Below are 27,788 nucleotides of genomic sequence, written 5' to 3' on the forward strand. Positions count from 1 at the left end.
TCGTTCCATATCCGACCCCCCGACTGGCCAGTGCAGCCCTCCACCCCCGTCAGCTAGAGAGCCCTTCAAGGTTTTCTTGGGGAGAACTGCCGCTCCAGTTAGCAGCCTCCACCAATACTAGCCCCTCCAGACCCTCCGTCAACCCAGCGGATTTGCATGGCTCTGCCCTGTCCTACCACAGGGCATTACCAGCTCCTCCAACCGGATCGCCGACAGAGATAGCACTTACACCAGCCAGCCAGAAGGCCAGACTAGAACTCGGCAAAAAGACCAAGACCAAGCACAGCACCCATCCTCACCAGGAGCACCCTTCCAGATGGCTCAGACTCAACCATGGGCCAGCCCCCAGTATTCTGTCGGGCAGCACGGCGTAGTCCCTGCTGAAACCATCCTTCCAGGTGCAATGACGTCATTGGATTGCATCCACCCTCCCCATGTAGGAGGTGCTTCAGCGCTCCGCTGACAACTGATAAGGACAGATACCACACCCAGTCCCAGCCAAAAGGCCGAGAAGCGGCAGGGAAGACAACCACGATCAGCACGGCCTAGAGTGTGCAATAGCCGTGCCTCGCCCTGGGAGAACCACCTTCATGATCATGGTGTCTCCCCTGCCAGGTAAGTAGATAGACTACTGATGTCAGAATCATAAGTCATCTTACGTAATTCAAATGTAAGGTAGCAGTCCCAACCAATGTTAACTATTACAGTGCTTGACCTGTCTTTTAACCTCCTGGGCGGTGTTCCCGAGTCTGACTCGGGGTGAGATTTTTGGGCAAGGATCGGTAACCCCGAGTCAGACTCGGGCTCGCCTCGCTGGATGTACAGGGAGTTTTACTTACCTTGTCCCTGGATCCAGCAATGCCACCGCGCTGTGTGAGCGAGCAGGACCTTGCTCGATTCACACAGTGCCTCCGTGTGACGCCGATCTCCATTCCCTGCGACGTTACGACGCACGGGGACGGAGAACGGCGCCAAATTCAAAAAAGTAAACAAACACTATACATACAGTATACTGTAATCTTATAGATTACAGTACTGTATGTAAAAAAAACACACACCCCTTGTCCCTAGTGGTCTGTCCAGTGCCCTGCATGTCATTTTATATAATAAAAACATTTCTTTCTCCCTGCAAACTGTAGATTATCCATAGCAACCAAAAGTGTCCCTTTATGTCAAAAATAGTTTTAGATCAGCTAAAAAACAGCGATAATAAATTATAATCACTTGCAGAATTGTACGATAGCGATTTGTGGGGAAATTCGTCATAAAAAAAAAAAAATAATGACAGCAACAATTCTGCAACTGAGCAAATTTCAGTGATTTTGATTTGATTACATTATTGAATAATTTTTATTATAATTATATTATTATTTGTTATAATTATTTATAATTATGTATTATATTATAATTTATAATTGTGTTTTTAAAAAAATGTCATACCCGGGATGCCTATTAGAAGCTTGTTTGGTCAGATTTAAGTGAGTTATTTCTAAAAATGACAGACCTACAATATAAAACGCCAAATTTCCTTGCAAATAATGGTACCGCTTTCAGCATGTTTTTTCTGAAAGAATCATACCGCCAGGGAGGTTAATTGAATTGCTTTGTTGGTGCAACCAGGGTCGGCCCCTCCATTAAGGGCGCATGTCACTGCCCCCAACCCCCATCAATGGCCAAGCAGATTTCAGAGCAGATGTTATTTGCACTTGTCCTCTTGGAAAAAAGCCTCCAGTTCCTGGAAATTCTTGGCTGTTTTGCATGAACTGCACATTTGAGATCTCCCCAATGATCAATGATATTAAGGTCAAGAAACTGAGATGACCACTCCAGAATCTTCACTTTTTTCTGCTGTAGCCAATGACAGGTCGATTGGCCTTGTGTTTTGGATCATTGTCATGTTGGAATGTCCAAGTACGTCGCATGTGCATCTTCCCGGCTGATGAATGCAAATGTTCCTCCAGTATTTTTGATAACATACTGCATTCATCTTGCCATCAATTTTGACCAAATTTCCTGTGCCTTTGTAGCTTACACATCCCCAAAACATCAGCGATCCACCTCCGTACCTTTCACCATAGGCCTTGTTGATTCCTCTCCAAATGTAGCATTTATGGTTATGGCCAAAAATCAAAATTTTGGTCTCATCACTCCAAATGACTTTGTGGCAGAAGGTTTAAGGCTCTGTGCTGTTTGATGTATTGTAAGAGGGATACTTTGTGGCATTTGCATAGTAATGGCTTTCTTCTGGTGACTCGACCATGCAGCTCATCTTTCTTCCAGTGCCTCCTTATTGTGCATCTTGAAACAGCCACACCCCATGTTTTCAGAGAGCCCTGTATTTCATTGGAAGTTATTTGTGTGTTTTTCTTTGCATCCCAAACAATGTTCTTGGCAGTTGTGGCTGAAATTTTAGTTGGTCTATCTGGCCGTAGTTTGGTTTCAACAGAATCCCTAATTTTCCACTTCTTGATTAGAGTTTGAACACTGCTGATTGGCATTATCAATTTCTTGGATATGTTTTATACAGTTCAACAACCTTTTTCCACAGATCCTTTGACACTTATTTTGCTTTCCCCATGACTCAGAATCCAGGAACATCTGTGCAGCACTGGATGAAGGATGCATGAGTCTGTCAGGAGTCCAGAAACTCATTGACCTTTTATACACATACACTAAATACAAGCAAACAGATCACATGTGAAGTTGGTTACCTTTAATAGCCATTTAAACCCCTTTGTGTCAACTTGTGTGCATGTTATCAGGCCAAAATCACCAGGGTATGTAAACTTTTGATCAGGGTCATTTGGGTAGTTTCTGTTACCATTATAATTGAAAAGGAATAACACTGTTGATTGATAATAAATGGCTCCAGCCAATCACTCACCATGAGTGTAAGAAATGTTTTGTGTTATCATTCATATTCTCTGAAAAATTACCAAGAAATCATAAATTCGGTCAGGGTATGTAAACTTATGAGCACAACTGTATATATTAAGAAGACCAACAACATTAAAGGAGCCCCCCACCAGTATGCATACAAACAGAATAGTTCAACTGCAGGTGACATCTCATTGGTGATACACCCATCTGAGTACTGGACTTTGTATAGCTATACTGTATATTGAACTATTTAACAAAAAGGCACCCCAGTCTGTTAGGGACACAAATGACAGGGAGAAGGCAAATATAATAAATTCATTTTTTTTCTTTAGTATATATTGTACATACAGCTGGAGGACCTCGGCTATGGATAACAATTACAAAGATTACACCTATTTACTCTAAAGAGGAGGTGCTTATAATGGGATATGATGATGACAATGTACAATGTGACTCCAGTAACAATAATAAATGATTTACTCTAAGGTCCCCGAACAAGACAAGCAGCCACAATTCGAGACTGAATCATAAAAGTTGTAATCTACAACTGTGAAAGAGGTTCTTTACTTTTAGAGCAGTGAAAATATGGAATCTCCTTCCATCGAAGTGGTATTGTTTTAGCGTGCTAATAATTAAAAAATATATATTTATGAGTTATGGGAATTCTTAGAGACTTATCGCCCATACACACGATCTGAATATCATACAAAAAATGTAATCCGAGGAAGAATCGTACAATAATCGTATCGTTAGTACAAAGGTTTCAAGAGCTGATCATGACAGTTCATCTGATATTATTTTATCGGACATGCACCAAAATGTTTCTCGTACGGTACCAGATCGTACGATTTTCATTTAGTCAGTACAGTTGTCATCCGAAAATACAATACAAATACATTACAACACAAGACATCAATTCCGAGAATTTTCGTGACTTTAATAACTTATTTCATTTCTACTTGCGACTATTACGTGAAAAAATTCATACGAACTGTCGTACGATATTTGGATCGTGTGTACAGGGCATTATACTCACACAAACATTTACTGAACCAGATGGACCTGTATTTTATGAGACTTATCAACTATGTACCTATAGGGCTGACTTACAAAAGGCAAATAGTCTGTAACCTTAGCCAGAGAATTTTCTCATTACAAGGGAATTTCTTCTAATTAATTATTGGATAATATTAGTTTTCACATGTTTTCACAAGCTAACTCTTTAAACACCAACAGTTCACTAAAATGTTACCACTTTGATGACATCATGAGTTTGTTTTTGCAACATGATGTGAAAAACAGTGTGCTTGTAAATTAACACATTTCACCATGTGCTTCTGTAGCTGATCCATCTATGATTTCCAGTGGTAAAGTATGAAACTGAGACAGACCAGTTTCCCCTTTTGACAGCATGTGACATTTAGCTGCTAAAAAGTGAAATGGCCACTATAATGCTCCCAAAAAATGCTCCAAGAAAATTGCAACATCTGATGATGTCAGAGAGAGTGACCGGTCTACTGCAGCACAAGTCTTGACTCCTATAAGCTAGGATAGGACATGGAACGAGGTGAGTATAAAGAAGCTTTTAAAATCATTTATTTTTTTGGCTTAAGGATCGCCCAAGCCATATATATACGTTGAAAAAATGGCACGGACAGGCATTATCACATACCTGTACATGGCCCTTTAAATGTCTGCCGCCTTCCCAGTGAGCCGGACCACGGGTCCCGTGGACTCGATCTCTGTGGGGATCACTGTGATCGTCTCACGGAGGTACTGTATAGAGCGGGGAGATGCGGGTGTAAACAAGCATCTCCTTGCTCTGCCTAGTAAGAATGACACTGATCTACTCGGAGCAGAGATCTGTGTCATGTGACGCAGAGCCCATCCCCCCTACAGTTAGAAATACAATGCAGGGAGCACTTAACCCCTACAGCGCCACCTAGTGGTTAACGCCTTCACTGCCAGTGTCATTTTCACAGTAACCAGTGCATTTTTATAGCACTGGTCGCTGTGAAAATGACAATGGTCCCAAAAATGTGTCAAAAGTGTCCGATGTGTCTGCCATAATGTCGCAGTCTCGAAAAAAACTAGCTGATCGCCGCCATTACTACTAAAAAAATAATAATAAAAATGCCATAAAACTATCCCCTATTTTGTAAACGATATAACTTTTGCGCAAACCAATCAATAAACACTTATTGCGATTTTTGTACCAAAAATATGTAGAAGAATACAAATTTTATGCCTCGTACACACGATCGGTTTTTCGTGACAGAAAACGTGCAATGTGAGTTTTTTTGCGTGTCGTAATTGGATACAGACGAACGCGATCGGATTTTTTCCTGTCACGAAAATTGAGATCCTGCTCTCCATCTTTTCTTAGCAGGAAAACTGACAGAAAAAGAGTGATGGAGCATACACACGGTCTGTCACGAAAAACCGATCGTGTGTACGAGGCATAAAATTTGTATTCTTCTACATATTTTTGGTAAAAAAATCGCCCTAAACTGAGGAAAAATAATGTTTTTTTATATATTTTTTGGGAATATTTATTATAGCAAAAAGTAAAAAAATATTGAATTTTTTCAAAATTGTCGCTCTATTTTTGTTTATAGCGCAAAAAATAAAAACCGCAGTGGTAATTAAATACCACCAAAAGAAAGCTATATTTGTGAGGAAAAAAAGAACGTCGATTTTGTTTGGGAACCACGTTGCATGACCGCGCAATTCTCAGTTAAAGCGATGCAGTGCCGAATCGCAAAAAGTGGCCTGGTCTTTGACCACCCAAATGGTCCGGGGCTGAAGTGGTTAACAGCAGTTGAAAAAGAGGTGGATTCTTATGCCTCGTACACACGATCGCGATTTCCGACAAGAAAACCAAGTTTTTTTTTCAGCAGGAAAACGGCTGAAATTTGTCTTACATACACACGGTCAAACTAATCTTGGCTGAAATTTCGACCGTCAAGAACGCGGTGACGTACAACACGTACGAGGTGCCGAGATCAATGAAGTTCAAAAGGCAGTTCGGCTCTTCTGCTTGATTCTGAGTATGCGCGTTTCTTTTGCGCGTCGTAATTGGATACAGACGAACGCGATAGGATTTTTTCCTGTCACGAAAATTGAGATTCTGCTCTCAATCTTTTCTTAGCAGGAAAAATGACAGAAAAAGTGTGATGGAGCATACACACGGTCGGTTTTCCTGACAAAAACCTCACATCGCACTTTTTCTGTCACGAAAAAACGATCGTGTGTACGAGGCATACAATTTGTCTTTTAGTCATTGGTGTTGAAACTGTTATTCTATTTTATATTCTCCATTTGTTAAGTAATATAGGATACCCCTTCTTACCATGTCTCCTGGCAATTTTCTCTGAGAATACTGTTGTCCCTTGTGTGCTTTCTGTCATTCGAGAATGAACAATTTTCTGCACATAGTCAAGTATGCATGGGAAAAATTGAGTCCACAAACAATACTGGCAGAGGAAGACACATGACTATGGATCACTTCTGTGCATGCAAATAGTTTCTCCCAGCACAAAAATGCTTTTGTGAATTGAGTTAAATCAATGTCTAATCCACATTCTGCTTGCTAATTTCAGGGCGGCGACACCTAATTTTACTATGACTAAGAATGAGGTGACTGTCCTTAAACTAGCATGCAGCTTGTATATAAGCAGGGCCACCATCAGGGGGTACAGGCAGTACACCTGTAAGGGGCCCGGAGGTCCCCAGGGGCCCGGATGGCAACCCCCCTTTTTTTATTTATTTTGTATAAAAAAATAAAAAATTATATATTTTTATTTATTTTTTATAAAGGAGCCATTTTTTGGGGGGGTCCAGAGGTCCCCATGGGCCCGGAGATCCCCAGGGCCCCGGATGACAACCCCCCTTTTTTTATAAAAAAAATAAAATTATATATTTTTTATTTCTTTTATTTTTAATATATATATATATATATATATATATATATATATATATATATATATATATATATATATATATATATATATATAATTTTTTTATAAATGTTTATTTTTGTTTATATATTTTTTTTCTTTTTATTAAAAAGAGGTCCCCAGGGCCCCAGATGGCTACCCCCTTTTTTATATATATTTTTCTTTATTTCTACTTTTTTTTGGAAAGGCCCCCCCCCCCCCCCCCGCTTCTCAATTCGCAGCCTGAAGCTGTATAAGGGGCCCCATAATTCCTGATGGCGGCCCTGTATATAAGACAATAGCAGCTTCCAGCAGACAGGTATTTAGTATTAATAACAGGTCCCCATTTAAAATGAATGAGGGTGGCACTGGGTGCTTATGAAGGTAACATCTGTTGTATTAGGCTTGTGACAGGCTCTCTAAAGTGAACCTATTTCAAAGAAAAGAGCTTTATCTGTGTACGGTATTTCTTTTTGGAGCAAGTTAGGTATGGTTAAGATAGTATGTAATGAGCGACAGTAGGAGCAGCAAAATTGAAAAAAAAAAAAACTACATGCTGAATGAGTTTAGTTATTTACAAAGCAAACAACAATTAGAAAAACTTTAAGCCAACCATAAATATGTGTAAGGAATGACAGGCAGTTTGGTAGGAGATTATCCATAATGAGATTTGCTTCCCCACTGTGTGTGTTATCTTTACTTTTCAAATAACCTTCAAATGAGCTTTTCTGAAATGCATAAAGATGTGTGTTGATAATCATAATTTTCTGTGTTTGTGAGATTCTTGGTAAAATATCTTTACTCCACCAACAATGGTGGTACAGTGAATAAGGAGATATGCTGTTATTTATAAGAGTAGGAGATAGGAGGCTCTGTTAAAAACCGACCTTTCTTGTAATTTCTTTTCAAAAGCTGATTTGTATGTATTAAAAGTTTCATTATTTTTTTTTGCAAATTTTAATGATAATTGCAGCAGTTTTCATGAATGCATCATCAGCACAGAATGTCTTTATTGCAGAACCTCTTAATAATTGCAGCATTTTGCATGAATACATCATCAGTTTGCATGGAGAATGTTGATACAGTATGTGTGTGTGGGGGATGGGAAGGGGTCATTATATGTGTATGTATGTGAGCTAGAATGTATGTCCTGAAACAAGTACTTGTCAATAAATCAGTTTTCTTTAGACCAATATGTTTACGTGGACTGAAAAACACAAAATTGGGTAGTTCATTTGTAGTTTATGGTCTCCCTTGCCAATGCGATAAAAAATACTGTCAATACTGACATACAAAAATAAATGCACATTGACTACCGCTTTTAATCACTTATTTGTATGTGAAGAAGTGCAACATTTGACAAGCCCACAGCTGGATGTGCAGTTTTATTGATATCTCATTCATACTATAGTGACCCGCTACCGCATTCAGCTGAAAAGGAGCAAAATTACCAAACTTTTTTGGTCCTACAGTACTTCTCCTATGCATAACATAAATACTGTTTGTTCTGCACTCCTGTGACCCGTTTTCAGCCATCAGCGGGTTAAAGTTCACTGTCTGCTGATTTCACCAAGCCAGTCAAGGCTCTGGATCAATCTTGAATTTACAGTCGGGATCCAGACAATGTCTGGATTGGCAGCTTGCTCAGCTAGTGAGCGAGCTGCTGGGAGACTGAGCCAGCATTTCCCATCCCTTTCACAGCCAGCACTCCAGTGAGGGCTGGAGGGGCAGAGCAGAGAGCCAGTGACTGATTGGCACCACTCTCTGCTCAGAGTGAAGGGGAGAACTGAGCAATCAGCAGTGTTTGATTGCTCAGCTTTCAGTGGAGGGGCAGCATGGGAGGGATGCAGCATTGTATTGATGCTGCATCCACCAAGGTGAATATACATTTATTTTTGGAACCCATACTTCCCTTTTAACAAACATTGCTACATTGCAGTTGAGCAAAGAAGACATAGGGTGGGTGCACATAATATGCTGAACAATAGCTGAAAGCAGCATGGTTTCATAATTGCATTGTTAGTCTCGAGGCCGTAGACGAAGGAGAACCTTCTCTTCTAGTACTGTTGGACCTAAGCGCAGCTTTCGACATGGTAGATCACAAACTGCTACTGACTCAGCTAGCTGTAGTAGCCAGAGTCGCAGAAGGTGACTTATCATGGTTCTCCTCTTTCCTGGGAAACCGATCACAAATAGTGAAATTAGGACCTTTCACTTCTGAGGAGTGCACAGTGTCATGCGGAGTCCCTCAAGGACCCCCTCTGTCGCCGGTGCTCTTCAACATCTATCTTCGCCCTCTCTTTGAAATCATCAGTAGCCAAAAACTACTTTACCACTCTTATGCAGATGACACACAATTGTATTTTCGCATCTGCAACAAAAAGGATCATCATCTCGGTCTAGAGACATGTCTCTCTTTAATAGAAAACTGGATGACAAAGAGTTATCTTAAACTCAACAGCTCCAAAACAGAACTTCTCCTGTTTCACGCCAGTCGTAAGAATCAACTGGCAACAACTTGGACACCCCCCGCCTATTCTGGGCCAAATCATCACCCCTAGCACCAAAGTCAAAAGTCTCTGGGTCATCTTTGACACCTACATGACAATGGATGCACAAATAGGGTCAGTAGTCAGCGGATCCCATCATCTGCTGCGCCTACTACGCAGACTTATTCCATTTATTCCCAAAGAAGACATAGCAGTCGTGGTGGGAACAATTGTGAACTCCAGACTTGACTACGCAAACGTCCTCTATCTTGGACTCCCAAAGTACCAAATCACTCGCCTGCAGGTCGTTCAAAATACGGCCGCCAGACTTGTGACTGGGAAAAAACCATGGGAATCAATTTCACCTTCGCTGAGATCCCTTCATTGGTTGCCAGTAAAATACATAATTGCGTTTAAAGCACTCTGTCTGACGCATAAGTGCATCCATGGGAAGGCCCCACAATATCTATGCGAAAAAATAAAACCTCACAACACTAATCGCATTCTACGATCCGCCAACTAAAATCTGCTCCAGATACCCAAAGCCAAATACAAGTCCAAAGGAGAAAGAAGATTTGCACTCCAAGGTCCCAGACTATGGAATGCTTTACCAACCAGCATTCGGTTAGAGGAGAACCACCAGGCCTTCAGAAGAAAGATCAAAAACGCATCTCTTTTGATATCAAAGGAGAAAGGAACAACAAGCGCCCAGAGGCGATTTAGTTCGCATGTGCTGCGCTATATACGTTTTTCACTCACTTCACTCACTTAGTCAGCTTGAAAAAAGTCTATCTTACCCAACCAATAGTGAAAATCATAAATAAATAAAGTAAGCAAATAGAAAACATTAACAACCATGCTGCCAAGGACTGTTTTTTTTTTTAACTAAGTGAAAACTAAACCTATGCTTTACATACAGAACGAAGAAGACTCCCCTCCTCATTGGCTGAGACAGCAGCACGGCGCAATTGGCTCCCACTGCTGTCAATCAGTCAGTCAGTCAATGAGGAGAGAAAGGGGGCTGAGCGCAGTTGGAGAGGCAGGCGAGGGATGATGACGTCACTGGTCCAGTGACGTCATAATCCCTCGCCTGCCTCTCCAACTACGTTCCTAGCCTCGTTCTGAAGTCCCTTCTTCCACCTCAGCCGGCTTCACTTCCATCAGCGGTGTGACAACACTTCAGCTGTACAACGCTTCTGAAGGACCAGGAATCAATCGGCGAATCTGATGACCTCTCTCTTCCACTGGGAAATTGACATGCCTATTTAAACCACTAAAATGTGAGTGGCCATGTTTACTGTGTTTACAATTAAATTGTTTTAAACTATTACACCCAGAGGCGCCTCTTCCCTTGTGTTTTTTCTGTAGAATTGGAACATGGTTTCTGTTCCCCTCTGACGGCAGCCCGGAGAGTGTAATCCTTATTATTATTTACCACACCATCCCCTCCCGGCTTTAAGACTTTCATGCTACACTGTCAGTGCTTGGACTTTTATCGCTTTCTGACTGTACATACCATTATGTTTACTTAGTCTACCCTAATACTGACTTGATGCCTGTTGCACTGTTTTTTTGAGCATTTTTACTTGTTGTACTGAATGGACACATGGAAGCTGGGGCTGGGCTCGGGTGCCCTATAGCAATCTTCTTGTTTACGAGGGCACTCAACAGGAGGGAGGGGCCAGGAGCACCAAAGAGGGACCCAAGAAAAGGAGGATCTGGGATGCCCTTTTCAAAACCATTATACAGGGCAGGTAAGCATAACATGTTTTTTATATATATAAAAAAAAAAGACTTTACAATCACTTTAAATCAAGCATACTGTAAATTTCACAGAACTACCCAGAGCACACACTGAAATGTACTGGATATCACATGCACAGAGATCAGAGATGCAGAAGCAATTCAAAAAGTCTTATTTGGGTGCTTCTAAATTGCTTTTACTTTAATTTTAGTTTCTGAAGTAGCTTTGAGCTGCTTCATGCTGTTTTGAGTTACTTTTGCATTAACAACGGCAAGCCTTGCATGTAAGCCCATAGTGTAATTAGAAATGTTTGGTAGACTGTGGTTTAAATATTCAATTACAGAACAAAATGAAAATGTTATTATTTAGCAGCTTGTTGACCTTATTTGGACATTTTACACCTTCAGCAATATTCTCGCTAGAAAAGAAAATTGGATGCTTTTGACTGCTCTATATGAAAAGTGAAACATTATGCACAGTAATATACTTTTTTTATTTTGCACACTCTGCATGAAGTCTTCAAGGGGACTGATGCAATGTTATTTCTGCCTCCACTTAAAGTGCAGAATGTGCCTTAGGTAGCAGAATGCAAATGAACGGCTGGTGGCTATCACACAGAGTACCCTCATATCAGAAAATATCTGATCTAGTCTGAGTAATCTCATGTCTTGCCTAAAGATCATGTTCATATCAAATGTTTGCAATATTTATCCTACATGAGCAAGGCAAAGGAGGCAACGCATATGTTGTAATATCCTGATTGGAATGAAGTTAATTTTCACAGATTTTGTTAGATAAATATTTTAAGGCCACTAAAAAAGTACCTTGACATGCAGCAGTTCACTAACTGGATACAATAAAATGTTTCTGTCGAGTCTCTCAGTGTCCCGTGTAATGTGCAATTATTCTATCTATTCATGCACAAGTAAAAATCCTGTTTTTAAAGTGATATTAAAGTCTTGTTTTATTTGTTTAAAAATATGTTATACTTACCTGCTCTGTGCTGTGGTTTTGCACAGAGCAGCCCAGATCCCCCTGTTCTCGGGTTCCTTTGTCGGCGTTCCTGGCCCCTCCCTCCTGCTGAGTGCCACTCAGAGCAAGCAGCTTGCTATGGGAGTACCCGAGCCGACCTGCTGCTCTGTGTGTCCATCCAGACATGGAGCCACAGCTCGGCCTTGCTCCCTCTCTCTCCTCATTGGCTCATTGACTTTGATTGACAGGGGTGGGATTCTCTTCAAAGTGCAATTTCCCCTGCAAAGTGAACAGTCTATTGGCCTTAAGTAAATCCACCCCATTGACTATACTCAGCATTCCACTGGCCTTTCAAAATTAACCAAACTTGTTCTTACAATATCAAAAACATATTCTTTACTACTGCAGTAGGTCATAACAAAATCAAATTATTATCCATTATACAATTAGTGGTTTGGACTGAAAATATTTTTTTTTGGAAAGAGATAGTGACACAAACGTTCTTTGAAGTATTTGATTTGTTTAATGACACTTTACAAATTTCAAGCAATTTCACTTCCCGAACTCCAAGATGTGGAAAAGCAATTCTGGTGACAATTGTGGGCAGGTCCGATGGACTACTCTGTCTTTTTCTGTCTTCACTTTTTCTGTTTGTTTGTTTCTGTCTGATTCTCTTATTTGGCCATGGCTACTACTGTTTAGGTCTAACTCCAGCTATGGTTTTAACATGTCATTTAGTTTAATATAGCATGGGGGAGGATTATGATGCATTTCAACTTGTTATTGCTGTATGTTTCTCCATTTGGTAGACAGAACAGGAAGGTAGAATTTTATGTCTATTGGTGTCAGACAGAATGGGAAATGTAGGGAAATACAGAAAAATTAAAATTGGCTCCCAAGGGCCTATATGCAGCTTGCAAAGTAAATAACTACTTATTCATAAAAATATATTGCGTTACCAGATTTTTTTTTTTTTAAGTTTTACCTAAGGTATTTTGTGAAAAGATGTATTTCATAGACATATCCAAAACGTAATAGAATGTGAAAGCAATTATTTTGTCATTCAGATAATTATGATATTCTTATTTGCACATTTACCTTCTTTTTCTGGTTAAAACATAGCAAAAACAAACTGTAATATTTTTAAGTGTAACAAGCATTGTCAGGCATTTCATTCAATAAAAGTATGCTAGGCAATTTTGTCCCATGCGTATCGTTAAAAGAGACATTGTATCGATGTGATATAGTAGGATAAAAGTGAGATGGCAATTGTTCTAAATAGGTAGAGTAGCTTTGAGATTACAACCATTTTCAGGGAGACTGTCCTAACAGCTATGGAAAATTCCTGTGAGTGGAGCTGTTTGCATTAGGTAAGGATAGAAATAGTTTGTAATTCAATTAAAATAATTGCACAGTGGAGGCTAAAATATATATGCCTAAACATTTTATTCAGAATGGAAATCTGAGTGTAGAGGGCAAAAGGGCTCAGTATTTAGGATTTGTTTTCATTCAATTTATAATAGAAGGCAACACTGAATTGGAAGAGAGTACAATATATTTCTCATAAGAAAGCTATGGAGTTGGAGACCATAAGGATTCCCGTCATCCACAAATAGGCTTATTCAATAGTGTGTCATTTTATGCCCAAGATGTGCAGGTTATTCCGTATGCATTCAGCTAATGGTTCCATAATTAAAACAAATATACTGCGGGAAAGGGGGCAACCTTGCTTTGTTCCATTAGTGATATTTAAAATTGTTGGAGAGTAGTCCTGTGGTAAGCACTTGGTATAGAGACATAATCACTGAAAGCAGCCAACCAGTGAACACCGTTTTTTGCAAAACAGCTTGCAGGAAGCCCTAATGGACCCTATCAAACATTTTCTCTGTGTCTAAGGATAGGAGTAGAGAGGGCATTTTCTTGAGCTCTGTGTGTTAATTAGGGGTGACCACTCTCCTGGTTGCATTTGGGGCTTAACTGTCAGAAATAAATTCCACTTGATTAGCTTTCATAAGATGTGGCAGTATTGTTAATAGTCTCAGCTCTAGAGCTTTGGCAAAAATTTAAACATCAGTATTGAATAAAGATAAAGGCCTATAGTTGCTTGTGAAAGAGGGGTCTTTATCCTGCTTAGAAATAGTTACAAGAACAGCACGCAACATCTCCCTAGAGAATTATTCAGAGGATGCGGCCAGGTTGAAGATAGAAAGCGGGGGGACACTAGATTCATGAATTGTTTATAAATGAGAGAAGCTATCCTTTCCAGGAAAATTATGAAAATTATGAAATGGGATTGATTTAATAACAGAGTAGAATGGTTGGGAGAGGTCCTCAAGTTGTGTTAAGGTTAGTTTAGGAAGATTAGAGACCTGTAGGAAGATCTCAACAGCAAGGGAGGTTGGTTGCAGAGTGGGAGAGTCATTTTGAAGGTCATACAATGATTGGAGTAATCCCTAAAGGCATTTACTAATCTACTACACATGGCAGGGTGAAGTATATGAGCAATTCTTTGGTTAAGTTGTTCGGTTTTTATTTTTTTATTTTATTTTTTTTAGACTGTTGCTAAGCCCATGTAAATTGGTTTTGGTGCATTTCAGATTGATTCCATATTGGTACAATGGGAGATTTTGTAATTATTTTTTACTGTGACTGAAGGAAGAATATAATTGGTCAGTTGGATTAATTTAGTTTTTCTTTTCTTTGGAAGGCCATTGGGCCCTGTCTTTGATCAGCTAGTTATTAGGGGGGGGTTCATCTAGGCAAGTTATAAAATATGTCCAAATAGCTGCAGTAAAGTGGCAAACTGCGAATTAATGTTCCACCCACTACCCTGTGAAGTGTGTGTAAGTATGGTCATGCTGAGTTTACAAGGTATAAGAATGTCCTGCAACACTCTGCTAGTTAAAGTGTTTGTATACCCTCGGAATATTTTTTTTTAACCCCTGTAAGGCAAAAGGCATAATGAGCTAGTATGCACCGCATACTAGCTCATTATGAAATACTTACCTTAGAATGAGGCGTCTGTATTCCACCTGGTCCACGCCGAGGTAGCTGACATGTTGCGCAGGAGACTTCTTTCTGGCTAGGTCCGGCGTCTGTCGGGCTTTCAGCCGAGAATCCCCTGTGCGCATTCACCGCTGCGGTCAGCGACTCATTGCGAGGGAAATATCTCCTAAACCATACAGGTTGAAGAGATTTTTTTTATCTACAGGTAAGCCTTATTATAGGCCTACCTGTAGGTAAAAGTAAAAAAACTGACTATACAACCACTTTAAGTACATTGAAGGCAGTTGTATTGTTATTCTATTCACTTAAAGCTTCCATTCAATTTCACAATTTGTTTCATCTGCCATACTTCCTTAACCTGCAACAGGCTGTTAAGTTTCATCATTTTCATCCACTCACCAGCTACAAAGGTAAGCTGGGCCTAGCTGCAGTTGCTACAAATGTGTCATTGGAGGAGGAGGTGTCGCATAGCAGCTGTGACACAAAATACAGTTAAAGTTAATACAATATATCTAAAGCCGCGTACACACGACCATTTTTCATGTCATGGGAAAAACGACATTCTTCTCAATGTGATTCTTGTCAAGCCTGCCTTGCATACACCCGATCGTGAAAACAAAATGCTTGCGCAAAGCATGGTGACGTGCAACACGTACAACGGCACTATAAAGAGGAAGTTCCATTCGGATGGCGCCACCCTTTGGGCTGCTTTTGCTGATTTTGTGTTAGCAAAAGTTTGGTGAGAGACGATTCACGCTTTTCAGTCTTCCTGCTTTTCAGTCTGTTACAGCGTGACGAATGTGCTATCTCCATTACAAAAGCTAGTTTTACCAGAACGAGTGCTCCTGTCTCATAACTTGCTTCTGAGCATGCACGTTTTTTTCCCGTCGTTAAAGCCTACACACGACTGCTTTTCACGACGTGAAAAACGACGAGAAAAATTAGAGCATGTTCTAAATTTTTAATGCCCATTTTTCATGATGAGAAAAATGATCTGGAGCCTACACACTGTCGTTTTTAATGACCAATTTAAAAAATGTAATTTTTCTCATCATGAAAAACGGTCATGTGTAAGCGGAATTAGAGGTTTCATTGCTAACTCAGATTTTGAAGATAGACAATTGATAGATTAACTAACACCTTTAATTATGCACGTAAAACCATCCTACTACACTGGAAGGATGTGGGCCCCCTTTCGGCCCATGCTTTCTTCCGCATTGTACATGGGATCCTCCTCAAATTCAAACTGATATATAAGAGCAGGGCATGGCCCAAGAAGTTCACCAAAATATGGCAACCACGGCTAGATGTTTCGGAGGATTTCTGGGGGGGATGTCCTTTCTTCACAGCTCTCCTGGTGAGTCTTCTGCTAATGTAATTTACTAACACTGCTTGGTAAATGTCAATATCAATGTTTAGAGATTGCCTTTGGGGTTCTTGGAATTGTACTGCTTATGCGGGGTCGTATGTGCTGTGAGTTTTAATGTGTGTGTGTGTGTGTGTGTGAATAGTGTCTTGTTTGTTTTTGGGGTGATTATGGTTTTGTGTAGAATGCTCAATTGTTCCATTTATCTGTTGGCGCTATATAAATCCTGTATAATAATAATAATAATAATAATAAAGCGCTGCGCAAACTGTTGGCGCTATATAAATCCTGTATAATAATAATAATAATAATTTATATGCCAACTGGATGGTGCTCCCATGTGCACTTTACATACATGCAATGGTAATCTGTCATGTGTTGTTATTTTCCTGTTGTATACTAAAATATAATGAAAATAGACACCTTTAAAAAAAGGAACCCCTTTATTATTGGTATGTAGGAGAATGTACTTTTTACATAAACACTCACCCCGTATGACCAAGGAGACAACAACAGGAAATAATTCTAATAGATCCATGTTCCTTTTAACCATAAGGATTTAATAAGAAACATTCCCTGGCTTAGCATACCAAGATCCTTCCAAAATTCCCCAAAACCGATGTAGTCTGAGGCATTAGTAAAAAGACCAAGTACCATATTATCTATACATTGTTACTGCCAAACTGTACATCCATTAAACTCTCAGGAAAGGTCTCAGATTTAGAGATATTTCTTGCCATTTCTTGAAGCATGAACATGGCAATAAACAGATTTCAAACCTTAAGGGGCTATAGACAACCTTTTTTAAAAAAAAACTGCCCCTGGGGATTACCCTAGAAGCGAAAGACAAATGCCAAATAAAGATTGAATATCATTTAATAGATTTCCCTTATACAAATATACTTTCCCCTACTTTTAATTGCCTGAATGACCATAAAATGTAACAGATTTTATTTTGATGTGTGAACCTCTCTGAAATGATTTAACAAATTTGGCACTCGTATGCCCAAGGTAGTGAAAAAATTAGGTCAACTGACTTGCATATCTTATTACTACAGAAGAAAAGCAGATGGATAACAAACTCTTAAGGCTTGGCTCCTTGAGTTTAATGACAAAAAAAAATATTGAGTGGGTTCTTGGGTAAATTATCTTAACTGTGTATTTTTTGATGAACATTTAGAGATACGTGATACGTGAATTGATTGACACATTGGACAAAGCTGATATATATTTTTTTGTTCTACAGGTAGCAAATTTGTGAATCATTCTGTAGAGAACTAAGTTGCTTTTGTACTTTGTAGATCCATATAATCAGGGTTCATGAATTACATATTTATTTTGTAAAAAAATTCAAAAGTGCACACACATATTCAGTTGAACTGAGATATTAATTTTTAAAAACACTATATTTAAGCCCTGTACACACTGATGGACCATTTTCATCGGTTAACTGATGAAGCGGACTGATGGTCAGTCGTGCCTACACACCACCGGTTAAAAAAACGATCTTGTCAGAACGTGGTGACGTAAAACACAACAACGTGCTGAAAAAACGAAGTTCAATGCTTCCAAGCATGCGAGTTGATTCTGAGCATGCGTGGATTTTTAACCGATGGACGTGCCTACAATTGATCGTTTTTTTTCTATCGGTTAGGTATCCATCGGTTAAATTTAAAACAAGATTGCTTTTTTTTAACCTATGGATAAATAACCGATGGGGCCCACACACGATCGGTTTGGTCAGATGAAAACGGTCCATCAGACCGTTCTCATCGGTTTGACCGATCGTGTGTACGCGGCATAATACTTTACAATGTTTTCTTAGGTTTTATTGGAATTCCCTGGAGTGGTAAGAGCTTACTACTCTGTCACTTCGGTAAAAAGAGAAAGGGTTTTTTTCTGATTGTCATGCTCAAGGTGGAAGACCAAAATGTAACTTTTTGGCCTAAGGGCCAGTTCACACCATATGTGATTTTTTTGTTTTTTAATTTTAATAAATTTGCAAAGATTTCAAACAAACTTCTTTCACATTATGGGGTATTGAGTGAAGTGTACCAATGATATATAAATAGTGATAAATGAAGAACTGTATTTATTTCAAAGTTTATTCACTTAACTAGACTTGATTCACATGTGATTAATTTCAATATGTTTGTTTCATTTTTTGGAGATTGACTTTTCTTCATTTATCACTATTTATATATCATTGGTACATTTCAATGTATTATTAGTGCTACATTTTACACCAGCCATTATTCGGAATCGCTTGCAATTTTTTTCATCATGGGGTATTGTTTGTCGAATTTTGAGGAAAATAATGAATTTAATCTATTTTGAAATAAGGCTGTAACATACTGTGCTTTGAAAAAGTATTCATATCCCTTGAAATTCCCACCATTTTGTCATGTTAGAACCAAAAATGTAAATACATTTTATTGGGATTGTATGTAATAGACCAACACAAAGTGGCGCATAATTGTGAAGTGGAAGGAAAATTATTATTGGTTTTCAAAACTGTTTACAAATAAATATCTAAGAAGTATATTCAGTCCCCTTTACTCTGATACCCTAGAGATCCACAGCTCAGGTGGGAGAATCTGTCCACTATAAGGCCCCATACACACCATAGAATCTATCCGCAGATAAATCCCATCAAATGGGTTTCTGCGGATAGATTCTATGGTGTGTACACTCCGTCGGATATCTATCCGCAGATAAATCTCCCCTGGGATGGATTTCCAGCAGATGGATATTTGCTGACATGCTCAACAAATCCATCTGCTGGAATCCATTCCAACGGAATGGATCCGCTCGTCTGTACAGACTTACCGGATCCATCCGTCCAAAGGGATTCCCCGCACGCGTCGTAATGATTTGACGCATGCGTGGAATTCCTTATATGACAGCGTCGCGCCCGTCGCCGCGTCATAATAGCGGCGACGGCGCGACACGTCATCGGCAGAGGATTTCAGCGGGGATTTCAATGCGATGGTGTGTACACGCCATCGCATAGAAATCTTCTGAAATCCTCGAGAGGATTTATCTGCGGATACGGTCCGCTGGACCGTATCTGCGGATAAATCCTCTCGTGTGTATGGGGCCTTAGTCATGCACTCCACAAATCTGATGTTTATGGAAGAGTGGCAAGAAGGAAGGCATTGTTGAAAGAAGCCATAACAAGTCCTGTTTGCAGTTTGCAAGAAGCCATGTGGAGTACACAGCAAACACGTGGAAGACCAAAATGTAACTTTTTGGCCTAAGGGCCAGTTCACACCATAGAAACGCAGTCCAGATGCGTTCCAGTTCCTTTTTTGCATGCATGTTTTTTACCCGTTTCCGGTGCGTTTCAGTGCATTTTTGATGCATGTTTGGTGCGTTTTTGATGCAGTCCAGTGCATATTTCCCCTCCTTTTCCTTAACGTTAAATAAGGACATGTGTGTTCCAGTGCATTTTTTAATGAGTTTTGTAGCGTTCCAGTACAGTCCAGTGCAGGGAAAATTCAGCATGTTCTACTTTTTTCTGGAACTGGAACACACTGGAACTGCAAGCATTTGTGTTAACCCTTGCCTTTGAAAACCATATAACCTACTTTCCATGCATTTTTGAAGCAGAAAAAAATGCACTGGACTGCATGTGGTGTGAACTGGCCCTAAAAGCAAAACACTATGTGTGGCGGAAAACGAACACTGCACATCACCCTGAACACACCATCCTCACTGCGAAACATGTTGTGGGGATGCTTTTCTTCAGCAGGGATAAGGAAGCTGGTCAGAGTTGATGGGAAGATGGATGGAGCCAAATACTGGGGAAATTTTAGAAGAAAACCTGTTAGAGTTTGCAAAACATATCAGACTGAGGCGGAGGTTCACCTCCCTGCAGGACAATGACCCTAAACATACATCCAGAGCTACAATGGATCAAAGCATATTCATGTGTTAGAATGGCCCTGTCAAAGTCCAGACCTAAATCCAATTGAGAATCTGTGGCAAGACTTGGAAATTGCTGCTCACAGACACTCTCTCCATTTATAATTTTCCTTCCACTTCACACGTATTTGCTGCTTTGTGTTGGTCTATCACATAAAATCCCCAAAAAATCCCAATTTTTGGTTGTAACATGACAATATTTGGAAAATTTCAAGGGGTATGAATACTTTTTCATGGCACTGTAACTGCACGGACATTAGGTAGAGATAAAGCCAGCATGTGCCATAGGAAGAGATTCATCCCTTTACATCGTAGATGATTCAGATACAGGGTTCCAAAATAAATTTATGAAAGAACCAAGAACACTATGGGGGTCATTTACTAAAGGCAAATCCACTTTGCACTACACGTGCACTTGAAATTGTTCTGAAAGTGCACTTGGATGTGCATTTTAGCTCGCACATGATTGGATGATAAAATCAGCAGAGCTTCCCCTAATTTCAGATCTAACCCTCAGATTTACAGCGATTGCACTTACAAGTGCACTTTCAGTGCAATTTCAAGTGCACTTTGCCCTTGTAGTTTGCACTTGTAGTGCAAAGTGGATTTGCCTTTTGTAAATAACTCCCTATGACTGCATCAATGGCTCCTTGTTCATCACCTCTATTGGACAACATTACCAAATACTGCTCTATAACCTTACAAGGTTCATATATTACACATGGGAATTAAATCATGAATAAACTAAGCATGTAAATGTAAGGCTGAATGGTTTTTTTTTTGGTGTAAATCCTGCAATCAGTTTCTTTTCACCACCCACATGTTTCCTAAGTTTAGACATTTGTACGCACGTTTGTGTTTTGTATGGTCTTGTTTTTTTTTTTTTTTTTTTGAATGACTAAATATATTTCTTATATTTCACTATCTATATTTAGAGACAATTTTACTTTTGTTTTTTTACTGTGAAAGCTTAAAAAGTAGCAGCCTGTGGAAATAACACAAACATTTTTACTGTGACAAATTGCTGAATTTAATTTGGCAAGCAAGGCAGCGATCTGGCACAGGGCTTGTCAAATGGCTATCATTTATTTATGCCATAGGCTATAATCTAGTGCTGCACTTGACCACCAGATGGATAACTTGCAGATAGTAAAGTCATAAAAAGCAAATAACACCTTGAACATATGCAGATGGAATGCTTAAACTGTGTTTCACAGGCTTACTACTTCTTCAGTATTAGAAGATAGCTGTTTTGAGGTTGATGTCTTCTCTTTTCTGGTAGCATTGCTGATCATATAAGAATGTATTGAATTATGTTTTACTGGAATGCTTAATGGGAATTACTTATGAAATTTTGATCAGCCCGGTTTCCTTTAGCTGTTCATTACTGCATCTTGACATTTTCTATTTACAGAAAAAGGTTTTGTAGCGTCTTGCTTTTTATCAGATGGAGCCACAAAACATTTCATGATCATGTCATTTTAAAGTGAAATATCACAAAACACAACATTGCCACAGTTTGGGCTTCTGAAAACTAAAAAACATTTATTGATATTGTGTAATTTATATATTTGTGTATGTTTGCCATAGTTATGATTGTGCTTTTCAGCCAGAAAACATCTAAAATGCTTTTAGAAAAAGTGTGTTGTATTCTTCAGAAATATTGAATTGAATTTATGGCACACAATAGCCCCAGGCGTGTATTCCAGATCTCAAAGATCTTTAGACATGTTGTAAGGTATCTGTTCTAAGGTAGAGTCCAAAGTGGAGCTTAGGCTGAGGGTTGAGGCATAAGCATAGCTAGACGGGCCGGGTCAGCAACAATTCTGGCAGAAAGGCACAAAATCAGGTTCCAGAAGAAAAGTCAAGGGCAGATACAGGTCATACACAGTCTACCAGAGGAATACAGGAACTCATCAGGCTAAAACATATTCAAGAAATGAGGCAGAAGTCCAAACCTGGTAGCTCAGCAGTTCAAACAGTCTGGCAGCCATCCAGGGAACAAATTTACACAAACGGGCACAGTGCACAGGAAGTGTTGCTATTTCAAGATGGAATTAAAGAGTCCAAGGTGCAGAAGTACTAAGCAGAGTATATACTCCAAAGACTCAGATATTCCTGTGGCAAAAGAGCTGCAGGAATCAGATTCAGAATGATCCAGGTTCAAAATCGTCCAGATACATGCCACAGAGGTTTTTATTGTTGTCAGTTTGAAAAAATAGGAGCACTTCAATATTCACACCTTTATTCCGTTCACTCAAACAGTATGCATACTGATAAGCTCATTATTCTCTTTAAGATCATTTTGCTTACAATTTTTGAAGGATCCCAATATAAGGCCTCATTTACACTTGTGCTTGGGGGCATTAAAAAATACAGGGTTGAGGCACATTTTTACTTTCCCCCAACTGCCCCTTTAACGTCAAAGGCCGTGGACACTGGTGTACATATGCCACAGCTGCAATGCTTTACATGGTGGCTAAACTTATTCCTCCTGTTGTGTTTTGCCAAATGTGACCTTTTCAACTAAATGAGGCCGCGCCACAACCACCCAGCAACCATATGCACTGCATGTGCTTGTGGTATAGTGGTGCAGAGTCAAAACAAGTGTTGAGGTGGAACAATCAACCACGGGTTGCTTTTTAGAGGGCTAAAGCCCTGTACACACGGTCGGTCCAAACCGATGAAAACGGACTGAAGGACCTTTTCATCGGTCCAAACAGATCGTGTGTGGGCCCCATCGGTCAGTTATCCTTCGGTCAAAAATTTTAGAACTTGCTTTAAAATTGAACCGATGGACGCCTAACTGATAGGTCAAAACCGATGGTTAGTATGCAAAAGCATCGGTTAAAAACCCGCGCATGCTCAGAATCAAGTCGATGCATGCTTGGAAGCATTGAACTTCATTTTTCTCTGCACGTCGTTGTGTTTTACGTCACCGCATTGGACTTGATCGTTTTTTTTAACTGATGGTGTGTAGGCACATCAGATCATCAGTCAGCTTCATCGGTTAACCCATGACAACGGTCCTTCGGACCGCTCTCATCTGATGGACCGACCGCGTGTTAGCGGCCTAAGGCTAATGTAAGTTTATCTTTCCCCATTTGTTCCTGAGTAACCATGGTTCTTACAGAGATGTATCCTGAAATCTGTACTGTAGCTTCAGTGTCACTTAAAACTCTACTTCCTCCCCTTACTTTCTCTGTAAGAGGATGCCCCAAGGTTCTGTTCTTGGACCTTTCCTTTTCTCAATCTACACCACCTCCCTGGGTCAGTTTATTACCTCCCATGGCTTTCAGTATATAATCTCTATGCTGATGATACACAAATGTATCTCTCCACCACCCCAGCTCTCTCCATCTGTCTCCTCATGCATCACCAACTTACTAAAAACTCAACCTATCCAAAACTGAGCTCATAATATTTCCTCTCCGAGGTACCACTTCCTCTGATTTCTCTGTCAATATCAACGGGTCAACTATCAACTTGTCCCACCACGCAAAGGTCCTAGGTGTAATCCTGGACTCAGAACTAACCTTTCGGCCCCACAACTTATCGCTATCCAAAATTTGCCACCTCAACCTCCACAACATCTCCAAGATACGCCCCTTCCTTACCAATGTCACCACAAAGCTTCTAATCTACTCCCTGGACATCTCTCGCCTTGACTACTGCAACTCCCTCCTCTATGACTTACCTCTAAAAAGGCTATCCCCACTTCAGTCCATCATGAATGCTACTGCCAGGCTCATCCACCTTACAAACCGTTCAGCGCCTGCTATACCCCTCTGCCAAACCCTCCATTGACTGCCACTCAACCAACTAATTAAATTCAAGATACTAACACTAACTTACAAATCTATCCACAACCTGGCCTCCAGCTACATCACTAACCTAGTCTCAAAATACCAATAATCGTTCTCATCGCTACTCCCAAGACATCCTGCTCTCTAACTCCCTTTCACCTATTCCCATGCTCGCCTTTAGGACTTCTTCAGAGCCTCTCCCATCCTCCGGAATGTTCCACCCCAATTTATCTGACTTTCTCCTACTTTGTCCACTTTCAGACGTTTCCTGAAAACTCATCTCTTCAGAGAAGCCTATCTGGTCCCCACCTAACAACTGTACACTTTTTCTATCAGTGCATCCCCCACAGTTATTACCTCTTGTATCTCTTGACCTTCCCTCTTAGATTGTAAGCTCTAATGAGCAGGGCCCTCTGATTCCTACTGTATTAAAGTGTATTGTATTTGTACTGTCTACCCTCAAGTTGTAAAGTTGTGTGTAAACTGTTGGCTCTATATTATTATTCTACATAATTTATATAGCTCCAACAGTTTGCGCAGCGCTTTATAAAAAAAAGGGAGGACAGTGCAGTTACAATACAAATCAATACAGGAGTGATCGGAGGGCCCTGCTGGTCAGAGCATACAATCTAGAAGATAAATCTTGTATAATAGTAATAAATAATAATAATGTAGCTGCTAGATTGAACAACGATTTTACAAAATGTGATGAGCAAACAACTAAAGTTAGAAATTGTTTAAATCCCAAAGACTAAAGGAGCCTACATGAGAAGATAGTTGTCTAAAAATGTCACGATCTGGTCACATTCTCAATGGAAGCAGGCAGACAACTGTTGACCATTCATGGATCAGACAGCCTAGTAATCCTGTCACAAGTTTTACTGTCCCCCGCACTAAAAAGCACCTAATCCACTCCCCATTCCCCCTTTTCTTTATTGACATAAATATGAACAATCTGCCCAGCCAAGAGTTTCTCTTAATGATTACCCTGCCCTGGATTACAGGTGCTAGATGATTGTCAGATTGTGCCTGCAAGGCCAACTGATCTCTTGTATCTATGGGAACCTCTACACTATCACTATTAAAGCACTGACACTTCACATCATTTAGATTAATTACATTAGGAGGCATATTTATAAGTCAGTGCATGTGACATTCACTAAACCTCCACTACAAGTAAATTTATCACTATAATTTAAAACAGATGCCCCAGGAAAAAACTTCTGCTCTAAATGTTTGGTGAATGTCACATTTATTGCTTTATAAATATACCCCTTTATTATGTTATTTAAATGTATTATATTCTTAGAAAAATCTAAAACAATATAAGATTTGCCGAATATGAAAGTTTCCTCCTCTAATACGAGGTACTACTTTTTTTTGCTTATTTTATGTTTTTACTGACATTAACCTTCTCCTAACAATAGTGATGCCATTGCTACCATACTTACCAGACTTCCAAATTTCCAAATGTGTAAAATAGAAAAGCACAAGTTGTCTGCCAGTTGTAAATGTTTCTCAAGGGTACTGTTTACAGGTTCAAAGAGGTACATATGCTTGCTATATTATATTATCATATCAGTATTGAGTTTTAGCAAATAATAAACTGTTCATAAAACTTAAGGAAGTTTTTTAGTGACCTAAAACATGTAAAACAGTTATATATAATTAGTAGATAGTAGTAATTAGTACATGTCAGGAAGGCTGCCAAGTCATTGCTGTGAGAAGGAGCAAAGGGTGCCGAGCTGATTCAAAAACTGACAACAGTCACTTTTGAACTTTGAGGATACAATTATATGAAGTGAGAGAGGTCGGTAAGGGCTTGACCTAAAGCTCTTTTACAAGCTTAAGAATATGTAATTATTTAAATGTCCATGGCCTAGCCACAGGTTAATTTTACCTGCTCTCAAATGCTTGTGTATATTATGACAAGCATCAATCCAAGGAAAATGTTTCTGTGGATTACAAATTATTTTTACCAGCACTGGTATTATGTAGTCCGTCGGTTCACTTCCCGACGTCTTACTACACTCAACATGCAGAATTTGATTCCTTTCTAATTGTCCCTGTTTAGACCTGTACACTCAGTCACCCTATACTCCATGTCCTAGGTTTTAAAAAAAATACATGAGCTTTAGCATATTCAAGCATTTTTGATCCAAGATACTTCAGTGGGAGCAATTTGCGTGTTGTTACTCCTAAGGAAATTCCCTCCTTCCATTAAGCTGCTCTTCCCCCCTTGCCCAGCTCAGGAAAGAAACTCTTGGAACTTGATACTCATGCAAAATGCTTGTAATACACCTGTAATAGACCTGTAAAATGCCCATACAATGCCCTAAAAATGGATCCAAAAATGCTTCAAAATCACCAGGAATACGCATTGCTCAGATGTGAATGCAGGCTAAATTCTATTAGTGTTGGGCGAGCAGTTCGAGCCAAGAAAAAGTTCAGCCCAAACATTGGCTGTTTGCCCATACGGCGAACACCCGAATTTGCAGGGCATTTGACCATTTGTTCGTCCCACCGAATGACCCACAATGCACTGCATGCTGCACAGTGCATTCTAAGACCTGATTGGCTGAAGCAATGAAGCCTTTGCCCAATCAGGGCACAGAGCACTGTCAGAGCCATTATTGGAGAAAGTCTTGGCCCAATCATGGCTCATTGCTCATGGATCCACCCCACACTACAAAAGGTTCCTTCCCAGAGGAACATTTGTGATGTTGGAGTGGAGATAGATAGAACAGGGCTCTATTCATTTCTACTAGCAAGTTAGTGTGCTATAGTGTGCTATTGTGATTCTATTGTGAGTGCAGAGTGTCAATGTAGTGTGAATATAGCAATAGTGAAGCGTCATTCGTGTAGTAGGTCTGTGCAGTTTTACTGTGGTGTCAGTGTAGTGTGTCAGGGCAGTTTTAATGCAGTATATTGAAGTGCATCAGTGTAGTTTTTTTGCAGTATATTATAGTGCATCAATTCAGTTTTACTGCAGTATATTGTAGTGCATCAGTGTAGTTTTACTGCAGTATATTGTAGTGCTTCCGTGCAGTTTTACTGCAGTATATTGTAGTGTGTCAGTGGAATGTGTCTGTGTAGTGCAGTAATTTACACCGAATTGCATAACATTTAGTGCCGTATACAGTGCTGTATACCCCCCTTTTTTTTGTTGTTATTATTTTTTGCTTTTTGTCCCATGCCTGCCTTTTTTTGAAATTGTGAGTCACAGTTGTTCTGACTGCGGCACTGTTGTTCCCCCTTTTTTTTTTTGTTAAGTTTTGATATTTCTGTCAGTGGCGAGTTCAAGTGCACCAAACACCAATTTCATTGATTAAAGTGAATCTGATTATACATTTCCCGTCTCTATTACATTTTGGTAATAAGACTCCCATGTCATGTGTGGGAGGCCAACAAGTAGAGGCAGACGTTACCATGCCACTGTAAGGGGCCAGCAGCGCATGTGTCCATACTCCTGACCATACTTTCTAATCTTTCACTGTTGTATCCTACATGTTTATGGCCGCTGCATCCCTGCACGGTATATGCTATATGGTAAATACACACTGCTGAGAAAACTGTTTATTGTTTCAACAGTATCCAGTTGCTAAGTAGACTTTGACTGTTTTAATGAAGTTCTTCTTTAAAGAATATGTAAACCCAACA

General features: G+C 39.7%; 1 protein-coding gene and 1 non-coding gene across 2 annotated transcripts in view; one reads left to right on the top strand and one right to left on the bottom strand.

Moving 5' to 3' along the window:
- Positions 1-27,788, top strand: part of HS6ST3 (heparan sulfate 6-O-sulfotransferase 3) — a 625,403-nt gene that overhangs the window by 521,323 nt on the left and 76,292 nt on the right. The gene's annotated exons all lie outside the window — the stretch shown is intronic.
- LOC120929874 lies at positions 465-623 on the bottom strand. The gene has a single exon (XR_005747538.1). It is a non-coding gene; the product is annotated as a U1 spliceosomal RNA (small nuclear RNA).

The sequence above is a fragment of the Rana temporaria genome, chromosome 2 (genome assembly GCF_905171775.1).
Source record: "Rana temporaria chromosome 2, aRanTem1.1, whole genome shotgun sequence".
Taxonomy (NCBI): domain Eukaryota; kingdom Metazoa; phylum Chordata; class Amphibia; order Anura; family Ranidae; genus Rana; species Rana temporaria.